Source organism: Oryx dammah, unplaced genomic scaffold, assembly GCF_014754425.2.
Source record: "Oryx dammah isolate SB20612 unplaced genomic scaffold, SCBI_Odam_1.1 HiC_scaffold_4, whole genome shotgun sequence".
Taxonomy (NCBI): domain Eukaryota; kingdom Metazoa; phylum Chordata; class Mammalia; order Artiodactyla; family Bovidae; genus Oryx; species Oryx dammah.
Genome location: NW_024070188.1, coordinates 43,764,965 through 43,779,842, shown reverse-complemented (window position 1 = coordinate 43,779,842; position 14,878 = coordinate 43,764,965). Strand labels below are relative to the sequence as shown.

Genomic DNA, 14,878 nt, shown 5'->3' with positions numbered 1-14,878 from the left:
ATGGAGCCAAAGCAAAAAAAATACCCAGTTGTGGATGTGACTGGTGATAGAAGCAAGATCCGATGCTGTAAAGAGCAATATTGCATAGGAACCTGGAATGTCAGGTCCATGAATCAAGGCAAATTGGAAGTGGTCAAACAAGAGATGGCAAGGGTGAACGTTGACATTCTAGGAATCAGCAAACTAAAATGGACTGAAATGGGTGAATTTAACTCAGATGACCATTACATCTACTACTGCGGGCAGGAATCCCTCAGAAGAAATGGAGTAGCCATCATGGTCAACAAAAGAGTCTGAAATGCAGTACTTGGATGTAGTCTCAAAAATGACAGAATGATCTCTGTTCGTCTCCAAGGCAAACCATTCAATATCACAGTAATCCAAGTCTATGCCCCAACCAGTAATGCTGACGAAACTGAAGTTGAACGGTTTTACGAAGACCTACAAGATCTTTTAGAACTAACACCCAAAAAAGATGTCCTTTTCATTATAAGGGACTGGAATGCAAAGTAGGAAGTCAAGAAACACCTGGAGTAACAGGCAAATTTGGCCTTGGAATGCAGCATGAAGCAAGGCAAAGACTAATAGAGTTTTGCCAAGAAAATGCATTGGTCATAGCAGACACCTTCTTCCAAGAACACAAGAGAAGACTTTACACATGGACATCACCAGATGGCCAACACTGAAATCAGATTGATTATATTCTTTGCAGCCAAAGATGGAGAAGCTCTATACAGTCAACAAAAACAAGACCAGGAGCTGACTGTGGCTCAGATCATGAACTCCTTATTGCCAAATTCAGACTTAAATTGAAGAAAGTAGGGAAAACCACTAGAACATTCAGGTATGACCTAAATCAAATCCCTTATGATTATACAGTGGAAGTGAGAAATAGATTTAAGGGTCTAGATCTGATAGATAGAGTGCCTGATGAACTATGGAATGAGGTTCATGACATTGTACAAGAGACAGGGATCAAGACCATCCCCATGGAAAAGAAATGAAAAAAGAAAAATGGCTGTCTGGGGAGGCCTTACAAATAGCTGTGAAAAGAAGAGAAGTGAAAAGCCAAGGAGAAAAGGAAAGATATAAGCATCTGAATGCAGAGTTCCAAAGAATAGCAAGAAGAGATAAGAAAGCCTTCTTCAGCGATCAATGCAAAGAAATAGAGGAAAACAACAGAATGGGAAAGACTAGAGATCTCTTCAAGAAAATTAGAGATACCAAGGGAACATTTCATGCAAAGATGGGCTCGAGAAAGGACAGAAATGGTATGGACCTAACAGAAGCAGAAGATATTAAGAAGAGGTGGCAAGAATATACGGAGGGTGAGGGTGAAGTCGCTCAGTCCTGTCCGACTGTTTGTGGCCCCATGGACTGTAACCTACTAGGCTTCTCTGTCCATGGGATTCTCCAGGCAAGAATACTGGAGTGGATTGCCATTTCCTTCTCCAGAGGATCTTCCCGACCCAGGGATCGAACCTGGGTCTCCCGCATTGGAGGCAGACGCTTTAACCTCTGAGCCACCAGGGAAGCCAGAATACACGGAAGAACTGTACAAAAAAGATCTTCACGACCCAGATAATCATGATGGTGTGATCACTAATCTAGAGCCAGACATCTTGGAATGTGAAGTCAAGTCGGCCTTAGAAAGCATCACTACGAACAAAGCTAGTGGAGGTGATGGAATTCCAGTTGAGCTGTTTCAAATCCTGAAAGATGATGTTGTGAAAGTGCTGCACTCAATATGCCAGCAAATTTGGAAAATTCAGCAGTGGCCACAGGACTGGAAAACGTCAGTTTTCAATCCAATGCCAAAGAAAGGCAATGCCAAAGAATGCTCAAACTACTGCACAATTGCACTCATCTCACATGCTAGTAAAGTAATGCTCAAAGTTCTCCAAGCCAGACTTCAGCAATATGTGAACCGTGAACTCCCCGATGTTCAAGCTGGTTTTAGAAAGGGCAGAGGAAACAGAGATCAAATCCAACATCTGGTGGATCATGGAAAAAGCAAGAGAGTTCCAGAAAAACATCTACTTATGCTTTATTGACTATGCCAAAGCCTTTGACTGTGTGGAATACCAGACCACCTGACCTGCCTCTTGAGAAACCTATATGCAGGTCAGGAAGCAACAGTTAGAACTGGACATGGAACAAAAGACTGGTTCCAAATAGGAAAAGGAGTACATCAAGGCTGGATATTGTCACCCTGCTTATTTAACTTATATGCAGAGTACATCATGAGAAAGGCTGGTCTGGAAGAAACACAAGCTGGAATCAAGATTGCTGGGAGAAATATCAATAAACTCAGATATGCAGATGAAACCACCCTTATGGCAGAAAGTGAAGAGGAGCTAAAAAGCCTCTTGATGAAAGTGCAAGAGGAGAGCGAAAAAGTTGGCTTAAAGCTCAACATTCAGAAAACGAAGATCATGGCATCTGGACCCATCACTTCATGGGAAATAGGGAAACAGTAGAAACAGTGTCAGACTTTATTTTTTGGGGCTCCAAAATCACTGCAGATGGTGACTGCAGCCATGAAATTAAAAGATGCTTACTCCTTGGAAGAAAAGTTATGACCAACCTAGATAACATATTCAAAAGAGAGACATTACTTTGCCGACTAAGGTCCGTCTAGTCAAGACTATGGTTTTTCCTGTGGTCATGTATGGATGTGAGATTTGGACTTTTAAGAAGGCTGAGCACCGAAGAATTGATGCCTTTGAACTGTGGTGTTGGAGAAGACTCTTGAGAGTCCCTTGGACTGAAAGGAGATCCAACCAGTCCATTCTGAAGGAGATCAACCCTGGGATTTCTTTGGAAGGAATGATGTTAAAGCTGAAGCTCCAGTACTTTGGCCATCTCATGCGAAGAGTTGACTCATTGAAAAAGACTCTGATGCTGGGAGGGATTGGGTGCAGGAGGAGAAGGGGACGACCCAGGATGAGATGGCTGGATTGCATCACTGACTCGATGGACGTGAGTCTGAGTGATCTCCGGGAGATGGTGATGGACAGGAAGGCCTGGCGTGCTGCAATTCATGGGGTCGCAAAGAGTCGGACACAACTGAGCGACCAAACTGAACTGAAGTATTTTATAAAAATTAAAACTTTTTAAAGATATCATTTGTGAGCATGTACTTTTGAATTGTGCTCAGCTAAGGCAAATGTAGTTTTTAAGATATTAGAAGAATACCTGCAAACGTTGCAATAGTCCATTAACTTCACAGAATGAACAAAATATCCTACTAGGGCACTAAGATAAAATTAAAAACTAGATGTTGGCATTTAATATACCAGAAGACATTGAAAATATATTTATTTTGTGTGGAACAGTTGACTCACCTAATATTAATGTCATAATTATTATAAAAGTTTTGGAGAAACTGTATGTCTTAGATTTATATCAGAAACTGAAGTTTATTATAATTATGCATATTCTTATGTGCATTCCAAGTCACTTTAGTCCTGTCTGACTCTTTGTGACCCTATGGACTATAGCCTGCCAGGCTCCTCTGTCCAGAGGGATTCTCCAGGCAAGAATACTGGAGTGGGTTGCCATGCCCTCCTCTAGGGGACCTTCCAAACCAAGGGACTGAGCCATGTCTCCTGTGGCTCTTGCATTGCCGGAGGATTCTTTACCACTGAGACACCCATATTCTTTTTTTTTTTTTTTACTTTATTTTACTTTACAATACTGTATGCAAACTAGTACAGCCACTATGGAGAACAGTGTGCAGATTCCTTAAAAAATTGCAAATAGAACTGCCTTATGACCCAGCAATCCCACTGCTAGGCATACACACCAAGGAAACCAGAATAGAAAGACACATGTACTCCAGTGTTCATCGCAGCACTGTTTATAATAACCAGGACATGGAAACAACCTAGATGTCCATCAGCAGATGAATGGATAAGAAAGCTGTGGTACATATACACAATGGAGTATTACTCAGCCATTAAAAAGAATACATTTGAATCAGTTCTAATGAGATGGATGAAACTGGAGCCGATTATACAGAGTGAAGTAAGCCAGAAAGAAAAACACCAATACAGTATACTAACACATATATATGGAATTTAGAAAGATGGTGATGATGACCCTGTATGCAAGACAGCAAAAGAGACACCCGTATTCTTATGTAGATTATTATTCAACTGCCATAGCAAGATTTCTGTTTTTACAATCTAGAGTCAAAATTTTGCTAAATTTCCCATAAGATATGAGTAAAGTCAAGCAAGTATAGAATAGCTTCTTCTCACTCTGTCTGATATGTCCAACTTGATGCTGAGAGCATAGAACTATAAGGAAACTATTGGAATAACATTTTCCAATAACTCCTGCTGCTAGGTTGGTATTATTAGAAACAGAGCTATTTTAATAGTCCTACCTGTAGTGATTCTTGCATATTTATTTCTGAAATTATTTGAATTAATCAACCATATGAAATCAATGTCTTTGGGCTGGTTTCTTACAATTTCCAACATATTCACCTCTGCTTATATGATATATTTTCTTTCTTTTTTTTAAAAATTTATTTTTTATTTTAATTTACAATTCTGTATTGGTTTTGCCATATATTGACATGAATCCACCACGGGTACATATGCGTTCCCAAACATGAACCCCCCCTCCCACCCCCCTCCCCACATCTCTCTGGGTCATCCCCGTGTACCAGCCCCAAGCGTGCCATATCCTGCATCAGACATAGACTGGCAATTCGATTCTTACATGATATTATACATGTTTCAATGCCATTCTCCCAAATCATCTCACCCTCTCCCTCTCCCACTGAGTCCAAAAGTCCGCTATACACATCTGTGTCTTTTTTGCTGTCCTGCATACAGGGTCATCATTGCCATCTTTCTAAATTCCATATATATGTGTTAGTATACTCTATTGGTGTTTTTCTTTCTGGCTCACTTCACTCTGTATAATCGGCTCCAGTTTCATCCATCTCATCAGAACTGACTCAAATGTATTCTTTTCAACCATTGGAAGTAATGTTTTTCAGTAAGAAATCTTGGCACTGATCTTAGCTCAAAACCTGAGTCAAGTTGACAAAGCCATGGACATAAGTTCCTGAGATCATGTGGACAACAGGAAATATCTGACTTTTTAAAGAATTATACTGGTATAGTATAGTTCTAAGGGCTTCCCTCATGGCTCAGTGGTAAAGAAACTGCCTGCAATGCAGGAGACATGGGTTCAGTCCCTGGCTTGGGAAGATCCCCTGGAGGACAGCAATGCAACCCACTCTAGTACTCTTGCCTAGAGAATTCCATGGACAGAGAAGCTTGGTGGGCTACACAACTGAAGTGACTAAGCAGCAGCAGCAGTATAGTTCTAGAGGAGATAGGCATTATAGTTAAACAAACCTTCATTTCATTCTTAGCTGTGCTAGTTTATATAAATTTGAGGTTTGTGCTGGTTTCATAAAAGCTCTCATTCTTAATTTTCTCAGCATTAAAATGAGTTTATGAATTTAGCAAAGATCTAAATACAGCAAATTGTGAAAGCTGCTCAGTCATATCTAATTCTTTTTGAACGCATTGAGCTAGCCTGCCTGGCTCTTCTGTCTGGGACTCTCCAGGCAAGAATAGTGGAGTGGGTTGCCATGCCCTCCTCCAGGGGATCTTCCTGACCCAGGGATTGAACCCATGTCTCTTACATCTCCTGCACTGGCAAGTAGGCGCTTTACCACTTGTGTCACCAGGGAAGCCCCTAAATATAGCAAGGATGATGTAATGTTGCAATTACCAAATCAAATAAAGCACAGTAGTAGCTGAATAATAAAATGGATATTTTGTAACAGTCAAGAATGAGTCAAACAGCAGGCCTCAGGAGTTCTAGGAATAAGAATTTAGAAAGACATTAATGATGAATCAAGGAAATGCTCTGTAATATCTCTAGGAATAAGTTGTTGCACATCTTCACTTTTCTCTCTAACTCTGCTTTTTATTTGCTCTGTAGATAGCCTTTTCTTATTCAGTTACATAAGCAGATTTATATCACTTTCATTCTAGCATTAATAACACAGTACCATAAATAATCCACAAAACAATCTTACAGTCAATACTAATATTCATGATATAATTATGAAATCATAGTATGAATAGTATAGAATAAAATAAGTAATATTAGAATTGCATTAATTTTGTTAGGAACAAATTTCTAAATGTAATTGAAAACAAATATAAAAACAAAGTATAGCCTTATAATTTGAAGAATTTTAATATTTGAGTTGGATATTTTGATATAAACTCATGACACTTATAAAATATACTTTATATTTCTGGCTATTGAAAGGGCCAAAAAGTTTGGCACAACAATGAACATAACTATGCTCAGAAAACTTGGTTTCTAAATATTACTATATGTGGATCACAACAAACTGTGGAAATTAAAGAGATGACAATACCAGACCACTTTACCTGCCTCTTGAGAAACCTGTATGCAGGACAGGAAGCAGGAATTAGAAACGGACATGGAACAATGGACTGCTTCCAAATTGGGAAAGGAGTACATCAAGGCTGTATATTGTTTCCCTGCTTATTTATCTTCTATGCAGAATACAACATGCGAAATGCTAGATGAATCACAAGCTGGAATCAAGAATGCCAGGAGAAATACCAACAACCTCAGATATGCAGATGATACCACCCTAATGGCAGAAAGTAAAGAGGAACTAAAGAGTCTCTTGATGAAGGTGAAAGAGAAGAGTGAAAAAGCTGGCTTATAACTCCTGGCATCCAGTCCAATCACTTCATGGCAAATAAATGGGGAAGAAATGGAAACAGTGACAGATTTTATTTTCTTGGGGTCCAAAATCACTGTGGATGGTGACTGCCACCATGAAATCAAAAGACGCGTGTTCCTTGGAAGAAAAGCTATGATGAACCTAGACAGAATATTAAAAAGCAGAGACATCACTTTGCTGACAAAGTTCTGTATAGCCAAAACTATGGTTTTTCCAGTAGTCGTGTACAGGTGTGAGAGTTGTATCATAAAGAAGGCTGAATGTTGAAGAATTGCTGCTTTTGAATTATGGTGCTGGAGAAGACTCTTTTGAGAGTTCCTTGGACAGCAAGGCAATTAAACCAGTCAAACCTAAAGGAAATCAATCCTGAATATTCATTGGAAGGACTGATGCTGAAGCTGAAGCTCCAATAGTTTGGCCACCTGATGTGAAGAGCTGACTCACTAGAAAGACCCTGATGCTGGGAAAGATGGCAGGCAGGAGAAGGGGACAACAGAGGATGAGATGGTTGAACGGCATCACCAGCTCAGTGGACATGAGTTTGAGCAAACTCTTAGAAATAGTGGAGGACAGAGAAGGCTGGCATGCTGCAGTTCATGGGGTTGCAAAGTGTCAGACATGCCTTAGTGAGTGAACAACAACAAACAAAGAAACAGGGCTCATTGGGGAAGCAGTTGATTCTGATACCATGAAGGACCATGTGGAGGTCCTGGTTACAAGGCCTTTGAGTCCCCCATTCCTCTGCTTATAGGAAACAGCCTTCATGATCTTCCCTAAATTCCAACCAGCAGATTCATGCAGCTGTTAATTAGTAAAGGGAGGGGATGAGACCAAAGAGAGAGAGTCAAGAGAAGCTTTGGGGTAAGGTTTTCCCATTAAAGGATACACACAACAATATCTTTGAGCTATTTTGCAGATACTGAAACTCCCTCCAGGTGGGAGAAGTTAAGGATTAACAATGCTAACCACAAGTGAATAGACCCAGGCCAGCTGGACCTGAAGGTTGATATTCTTGACTCCTAATTACCTCACCACCAACCCATCAGAAGAAAGTCCATAAGCTGTTCACACTCTCTTCGGACAGTTACTGTCTTTGTCACTATCTTTTCCAAGGGGGGATACATGGTCCTGAGGGTACTGGCCTGCTCTTCCCCTCCTTTGCCAGGCAAAGCAATAAAGCTATCCTTTTCTGCTTCACCCAAAACTCTGTCTATGAGATTCAATTCAGCACCAGTGTACAGAGGAGCTGAACTTCTGTCACCAGTTACAGGAGTGAGGGAAATAAAGTCAAATATGAGCTTATAAGATATTTCATAGTGCCAAATAGATAGGATATATTTAAAATATGTTCCTTTAAAATGTCTCCATTCATTTTTGGTATTTTAAAGGAACATAAGGACCAGCTAAGAAGGGGCTCCCCATGGTCGACTATGTAACAGTTCAAGTATAAGAGATTAAAAAAAGAAGGAAAGAATGAAGAAAGGGAGAAAGAGAGGGATGGAAGGAGGGATACAGGAAGAAGAGGGGAAAGAAAGGAAAAGCCATGATCTTCAAAAGAAGAAAATAAGAATAAATAAATAATCAAAGCTAAAATAGAACAAATTAGATTGTCTACCATGGGAGGTGATTGCAGTACCAACTTTTTATTCTAAAAATTGGTAATTAAAGAAAAAAAAGATATTTAGTCTTTTTAAAGGAGGAAATAGAGTGAATTTACATGTGATGTGAGAAATTTCTTTTTTACAGAAGAATATCAGCTAACAACTTTTTAAATAAACATTTTTCAATCCTTAATGAAATACTGATAACTGATTCAGGCAAGAGTTATCCATGCTTGCTAAAATTATTCAATGTTCTTACATTGAATAATTAAAATTATTTATATTATTGCTAAAAGTAATACCTTATAATATTACTGGTTATAGAAAATTAATGACAAAATTATTGCTAAAATTATTCAGTGTTTTTATGAAATATAGTTTTAATTAATTGATGGGTTCATTTGCAGAACATTTTCTTCGAGGTTTTGTGTCTATTCATGAGAGATATTGAACTTGTGGAATTTTGGTATGAAGTTATGCTGGACTCACAAAAAAAGTTTGGAATAATTTTACTTTTGAGTTTATGAAAGTGGTTATTTAAGACTGATTTTTTTTTAATTAGTTTCAATGTTTTTACCTGGAGTTTATCTGGAGGGCTATTTTAATTAGATTCAATTACAATAGGACTAACTAGATTTTCTATTCTATCGATTTAATAAAGCTTTTTACTAGGATTTCCATTTAAATTTTCATATTTATTTACATAAAAGCTGTTTATAATATTCTAATTTTTGATAATATATTCCCACAATATCTCCATGAAATAAGCTACAGGCTTAGTGGCTTAAAAAGCACATTGTTTTTTGTGCATTGATTTTTTTGTCCGGAAAACTACACAAATTAATTAATTTTATTAGTTTAAATGTAGATTTGTTTGAATTTTCTATGTGAAACTGTTGTTTACAAAATATCAAAAGCTTTGTTTTTGCCTTTCTAATCTTACACATCAGTTTGCTTGTTTGTTTGTTTATTTATCTTGGCTTTGTTCTTTATGCTCATCAACTTGGCAAAATCTTATAGTCTCAGCCCTGCAATGCAGGAGACCCCAGTTTGATTCCTGGTTTGGAAGATCCACTGGAGAAGGAATAGGCTGCTGCTACTGCTGCTGCTAAGTCACTACCCACTCCAGTATTCTTGGGCTTTCCTTGTGGTTCAGCTGGTAAAGAATCCGTCCGCAATGCAGGAGACCTGATTTCGATCCTTGGGTTGGAAAGATGCCCTGGAGAAAAACAGAAAGGATACCCACTCCAGTCTTCCAGCTAGCAAAAAATCAAACAGGACTGAGCGACTTTCACTTTCAGTCTTCCCAGGTGGCTCAGATGGTAAACTCTTCCCTGGTGGCTCAGATGGTAAAGCGTCTGTCTACAATGCAGGAGACCCGGGTTCGATCCCTGGGTTGGGAAGATCCCCTGGAGAAGGAAATGGCAATCCACTCCAGGACTATTGCCTGGAAAATCCCATGGACAGAGGAGCCTGGTAGGCTACAGTCCGTTGGGTGGCAAAGAGTCGGACACGACTGAGCAACTTTGCTCACTCAGGTGGTTCAGTGGTAAAGAAACCGCCTGTCAATGCAGATGTGGGTTTGATCCCTGGGTTGGAAAGACCCGCTGGAGAAGTGTTAGTCGCTAAGTTATGTCCCACTCTTTGAGACCCCATGGACTGTAGCCTGCTAGGGGGTTTTCAGAAGATCCCCTGAAAAAGGGAATGGCAACCCACTCAGGTACACTTACCTGGAAATTCCGTGGGCAGACTGGTCCAAGAATGTGGCAGGCTATGTATGGTCCATGGGGTGCAAAGAGTTGGACATGACTTAGCAACTCAACAGCAACAAGCTGTACTTGGAAAGATCACTGATGCTTTCACAGTCAGATATGTTAAACTGGGTAGCTTTTCTGATCTTAACTGGGTCCTCTTAGATGTCTGGAGCCTCAGCTCTGTCTTGGGGCTCATTCTGCTTTGCTCCACATGGTCTGTCATCAGTTCAGACTTGCTTGGACTTGCTCATAAGGAGAAGGTGAAAGTCCAAAGGAAAGAGAGAGAGTGGAATTTGAAAGACCTCTTGAGACCAACTTAGAATTTACATCCCATCATTTCGCACCATATTTTATTAGTTAAGAAAATTACAAGAAAAGACCTAATTCAAGGGATGTTGAAATAGATTCAGCCTCTCTCTTTAGAGAAGATGCAAAGTCACTTTGCAAAAAGCAATGATAGAGGGGAAAAAATGGGGATAGAAACCATTTTGCATTTAATCTATCATGCTTTTATTTTCTTTTCATTGCCTTTACTAGTTTAATATTTTCACTTTTTGAAAAAAAAGTTAGTGTTGATATTTTGTGCTTTTTTGTTTATTTCTTGGTCAATTTTTATAGGGTTTTTTTTTTTTTTTCCAGTTCTTACTCTGTTTTAAAAATAAAGCTAAATTTGGCTATGCTAAGTGTTTTTCTATTTTTATTTTCTATTTCATTTATTATTTTCTTCTTTCCACTTTTTGGGAACCTTATCTGTTCTAACACTTTACAGAAATTCTTAAATAATTGAATTTTAAATGTTCTATTTTTATTTATATATGCATTTCAAAACATTTTCTACTTTATGATGTCATCTCTTATTTGACAAACAAGCTATTTGAGTCCTTGTATTTCTAAATATTTGGAAAATCAGTACATTTTTATTATTTGTTTATATATAATTCTGTTCTTATCAACAATGATCTCTGCACATTTTCAATCCTTTGAAATTTGTTGGAATTTTTTTCCCAACATATAATCAGTTTTTCCTGTTTTCATGAGTATTTGAAAAATATGAGAAGTTAATCATTGTTGGATTCAGTCTTCTGTGTATATCATTAGGTTAAATTTATTGATCATTATAATATTCTATACTCACATGGATTTTTTTTCCAGTTTCATTCATCCTGAAACGTGTATGTTGCAATTTTCACCATGTTTGTGCACTTGCTTATTTCTCTTTTTCAGTTCCATTTGTTTTATTTTAAATTATAAGACAGAGGTTATTTTGAATAAGAACTGTATATTGGGAAATTATTAATAATTTTATTAGGAATAATAATGTCATATGGGCAAATATTCTTATTCTTAGAAGATTCATGATGAATCAATTAGGGAAAAAGACATTTGACATCTGAAATGTATTTTTTATACACGTGTATAATTTTACAGTAAAGTTAACAATAACATAGATATTAGGTATATGGGAATTACAGTATAATTCTTTCATTATTTCTTTTTCTTTTTTTTTTCATTATTTCTATATTTTAAATTCTCATACTTAAAAAGTTGGTGAAAAATCCAGGAATTTTCTAAATTGCTTTCCTAACTTGCTTTTTAGATGTCACATCATGGTGACTAGAGAAAAAAATTTCTTACATTAGGATGAGTGTGAGTTCCTTTTTGTGGGTTTATATCAGCACTCCAGTAGTGCTTTAAGTTAATCTTTTCTTTAAAATCTTTCCTAATATATTACAGAGTAATCATCTAATCCATGTATCTCTATATCAAAGCCTCAGAAAGAGGAAATTTGGGCTGTCATAACTCGTTAATGAGATTGGTTTTAAGCTTCTTTTCTGTTTTAATTTTGTCTTCTTATTTCCTCAGCATCTTCATCTCAGATTTATCAGAAGAGACTATCTGATTGAATCAGTCCAATTGATGAATTGTTCCTATTTGGAGAAAGAGTCTTCCGTATTCAATCAGATGCACTTAGGTTGGAGGGAGGGCTCCGTATTCAATCAGATGCACTTAGGTTGGAGGGCGGGCATATGCTCTGTGTTTCAAATGGGAAAACCACAAATGTCGGTCAGAGGTAGTTTTAGCAGAGATTGTGTGCTGGAAATAGTGATCAAACATCTTCAAAACATCTTTTCAACACAAGCATTGTCAAATTCATTAGCAAATGGAGCCAGTTTCAACAGTGGTCACTTGGAAAAGCAAAAAGTTTATGTCTGCATATGAATGAATTCGACTATTATTATAATAAATATTAGAAATTTTTTACATTATCTTATATGTGCCATGATCAGCTTTCTGAAATAAGAGGCTGCCCTGAATAAATTACTTTATTAGTGTGATGAAATGATTTAAGATTTTTCATCAAGGTAAAACAAAATGTTTAAATAAAATAGCCAACTTGAAATTAAAATAGTAATACAAACTGTCCTGTAATCAGATCCACCAATTTGCCACAGGAAGCTCCTTGAATATATGCAATGAAAGGGAAAATAGATTTACATTTATGGCTACTCTTCTACAGAAATGTGAGTCAAAGGAATTTTCTGTCTTTGAAGAGAGTTCCTATGGATACACTCTGGTAGACACACCTATCTCATAGAGATATTTTATTAAATTTTGTTAAATTCAATTTAGCAAGCATATATCTATTACAGATTAAGAATTTCAAATTTGATGAGATCTTTTTTTCAAAAAGGCAATACTTTCATAAATTATTTTATGATTTTAAAGTGAAAGTGAAAGTCACTCAGTCTTGTCCGACTCTTTGCAACCCCATGGACTAAACAGTCCATGGAATTCTCCAGGCCAGAACACTGAAGTGTAGGAACCCTTCCCTTTTTCTCCAGGGGATCTTCCCAACCCAGGAATCTAACCCAGGTCTCCCACATTGCAGGTGGATTTCTTACCAGCTAAGCCACAAGGGAAGCCCAAGAATACTGAAGTGGGTAGTCTATCCCTTCTCCAGCAGATCTTCCCCACCCAGGAATCAAACTGGGGTCTCCTGCATTGCAGGATTCTTTACCAACTAAACTATCAAGGAAGCCCCTTTTAACATTAATTTGTGAACAATGTTCTTAATGTATGATGAAGTGTTGATGTACGAAATATAAACTATGTAAAAGAGTAGCTCTGAGCAAGGAATTTTCCCAGACATGACAAATGGATAAGCTTTGATAAATGGAGGGAAAAAAGGAATCACAAGCAGGATGGAAAAATTTCATAAAGTTTAATTAAAGATTAGTGTCCTAAAGACAATAGTCTAAAACTCTTTTATAATTTTGTGAGAAATCCTTGCAGAAGGATAAGGAAAATATATCCTCTCCACCATGATTTTTATAGAGGATATTGTTGTGCTTTGTGGAATCAGGACTGGAAAATTATGCTGAACAAGTCAGATGAATTTGAAAAAGATGTTTCCTTTCTTTGCTAATCTAACTGAATATTTAATGATTCAGGCACGATATATGTGCCATTTTTGTGATTCAGTATTATCTATTTTCACAAATGCCATCCAAATACTAATACAAACACAAAGACAAGCCATGAATTGTTTGCTATCTCTCGGCAATGGTACAGTAAATGGTTTTACTAAATTGTATGTTCATTGTTTTTCAAATATTGTAATTAAAGTCTAACAAAAACCCTGTTAAATGATATTTTTTCATTAAAAATACCACATTTTTGTAGGAGTCTTTTAATTTAAAGTACTGAGTACTTTTGACTATTTTTCCAATGAATCTCTCAGTACCCTGAAAATTCCTTTCTATGGGAAATTAAAAGTTCATATTAAGTAGCAAAATGTTTAATTTATAGTTATAGCTCATGCATTTTAAATAGTTTTTAATTTTTCTCCTTTTATCTCTTCAAAATGTTCACAGTTTTTAAGCCATCCTACACATTTTTAATCTATCAAATATATCTAGTGGTATCTTTTTTAGAGAATGTTATTTGAATTAAATGAGATATTTGTATAGATTTAAATGAATAAAACAGTTAATACATTGGAGTTACATTCATCTAAATAAAAATCTAACAACAAAGTACATAGAGAGTAGTTTTAATACTATTTATACTGTGCCAAAAAGAATACCTCCAAGATATCTCTTTTCTCTCCAATTAAATTATTAATCAACAAATATTCAATATTTAGAATGTGAGCATTTAAATGCCAAGTTTTCTGTGATTCAAAGTATACCTAAGTTCTGTGTGTGACTTGACAATGGGAACTGGCCTATAAGAATTCTGAACCAATTGATAAATAAAGACAGGTTCAGAAATGATTTAGATATTAGCTTCTTTTATGGACTGGAGAATAAGATAGGTCACTACTGCTACCATGGGGAGGAGGCAGAGCTTATAAGAGCTAGAGGAAAGGTGGAAATTTTTTATCCATACTCCCCTGGGACAACAGAGGTTATTGGGAGAAATTTTTTTACATGGACCAAGAAAATAACATAGAAAATAGAAAGAACATGGCCTCCAACATCATGCTATCAATTTCCAGTTGTGAGATAAGATATATATGTATATTTTCAGTGATCAAGAAAACATTTATACTATAAAGGATGTTAATGAGTGTTCTCTGAAGCTTGAAAATGTATGATTCTTTTACATGCCTATGCTGTCTACTTTGATCTTTTGTTTCATACCAATACTAATGTTTTCATCAAATTTCAGTCTCTGTTTTAATAGATTACTGATTCTGAAGCTCTAAAAGTTTATTGTTTAAAGTGAATCTAAGCAGAGGGTAAGGAGGAGGGGAG

The 14,878-nt window shown here is 36.9% G+C and overlaps 1 non-coding gene across 1 annotated transcript; it reads right to left on the bottom strand.

Annotated features, from left to right (window-relative positions):
• Positions 1-1,461: 1,461 nt before the first annotated feature.
• Positions 1,462-1,533, bottom strand: TRNAW-CCA. The gene has a single exon. It is a non-coding gene; the product is annotated as a tRNA-Trp (tRNA).
• Positions 1,534-14,878: the final 13,345 nt, after the last annotated feature.